The 1672-nt window shown below is 50.7% G+C and overlaps 1 pseudogene; it reads right to left on the reverse strand.

The window, feature by feature from the left end:
• Positions 1-1216: 1216 nt before the first annotated feature.
• Positions 1217-1352, reverse strand: LOC120942223 (annotated as a pseudogene).
• Between the last annotated feature and the right edge of the window lie 320 nt (positions 1353-1672).

Raw genomic sequence — 1672 nt, forward strand, 5'->3', positions numbered from 1 at the left:
TTCTACTAGCAATATTCTTTAGTTGCTACAGAGCCACTTGGATTCCTTTTGCCGTTTCCAGATTGGTGGCTTGGAGGCTATACATGAAGCCTGCTGTGAGAAGGAAATGGGCCTGCCTGTAATGTTCCCTTGATAACTGAACTCTGCATTGCATCCTCACTTGGATACTCGTAGTGCAACATTTTACATCGGCCAAATAATTCTTTACAGGTTCAAGGCTATTGTTCTATTGAAAAGCCTATGGCGTGCAAAACACACCCAAAATCTCCACCCGGTGCAAAAAGAATTGTGCACACACATAAAGCGGTGCGACAAAAAACGTGCAGACGGGTGCTTACGTCAATTGGGAATTGGTCCTTCATAAAGAAGGACCCAACCCTGATTCCCCGGGGCGTTGGGCTCCTGACAGGGACTGAGGTACTCGCATGGTCTGTGCAGCCAAAGCCGACACAGACCCCATTCCTCCCAGTACTAGGTGGGGCTCCCCCGAAGGGAGACCCTATGAGAGCAGACGAACTAAGCCAGAAGGCCATGTCCACCCACTCCCAAGACGTTCAGGGCTGACCCGAGGACCAGAACCCTACTTATCACACTGTGACAAACGTGACACCAAACAAAAATAAACATAAGTGACGGACAAGGGGTAAAATAAAAGAAAGTGGGGAAGAAGAAAGATGAGGAGAGTGAAAAAGTGACCGTCGTGCAGTACGATGGCCGGCCCTCCGGCCAGGAAACAAAAATTCCTTTGGTCCTGACCGAAAGGCCTGGCCCTAGAGGCAGGTGTTTAAAAGGTGGTACGGTGACATGACCAAGGTGCCAAAAAGCAAAAGTGCCGGTAAAACACTAGTGCACTTACGGCACCCCTGGACTGCCACTCCAGGGGCACATCACCATAGGCTTTTTAACGGACCCTGGCCCACAGCCCAGACAGTCACAGCCCCCTTCCCTACCAGGAATGAACTCCGGAAGCTCAGAGAGGGAGAGAATACGTCGCCCCCCTTCGCCTCTTTCGCTCCCTACCTAATTATACTCGGGAGGTACTAGCCAAGATCTTAACCCCCCCCCTCTTAACAGTAGGATGGGGTCGGCGTTCCCTCTCAGAGAAACTGGCAGGTTAGGAACTGCATCAAATCCAGGCCAGAAGGCCAGGGGCCCAGCCCTCCAGCTTCGACTGCATGCCTCTCCGTCCAAATCAGAAAGCCTCCGCCTCCACGCCAGCAGGTTTAGCATCTGCCAACCGCCATACCTTTCCACCTCGACGTGTACTCGGGACGGTTGGCATAGCACCACCTACTAGCAACTGATGAGAACAGATACTACACTTGATCTTAGCCAAAAGGCCGAGAAGCGGGTCAAGGATATGCTGCACCCACTGGTGGAACACCCCGTCTGAGCTTTGCTTCTGTCTGGTATGCGCTTAATTCCCTGTATGGGCTCATGTTGCCCATCCACACCACCTATGGAGGAACTTACAAAATATGTAAACCCAACATTTCATGTTCCTGATATGTACCTGCTGTACCATGTACTTGTATAAGCACGTATCCTGTTCTTTGTAATGCTGCTTTTGTGTGAAATACTTGGTGATCCTGCCAGTTCCTAGCTCCTTTTAGCCATGCTGAGAATTTGGCCTACTCTCCTTCAATGGTCAACTTGTCCTGACAAGACAAAC

The sequence above is a fragment of the Rana temporaria genome, chromosome 5 (assembly GCF_905171775.1).
Source record: "Rana temporaria chromosome 5, aRanTem1.1, whole genome shotgun sequence".
Taxonomy (NCBI): domain Eukaryota; kingdom Metazoa; phylum Chordata; class Amphibia; order Anura; family Ranidae; genus Rana; species Rana temporaria.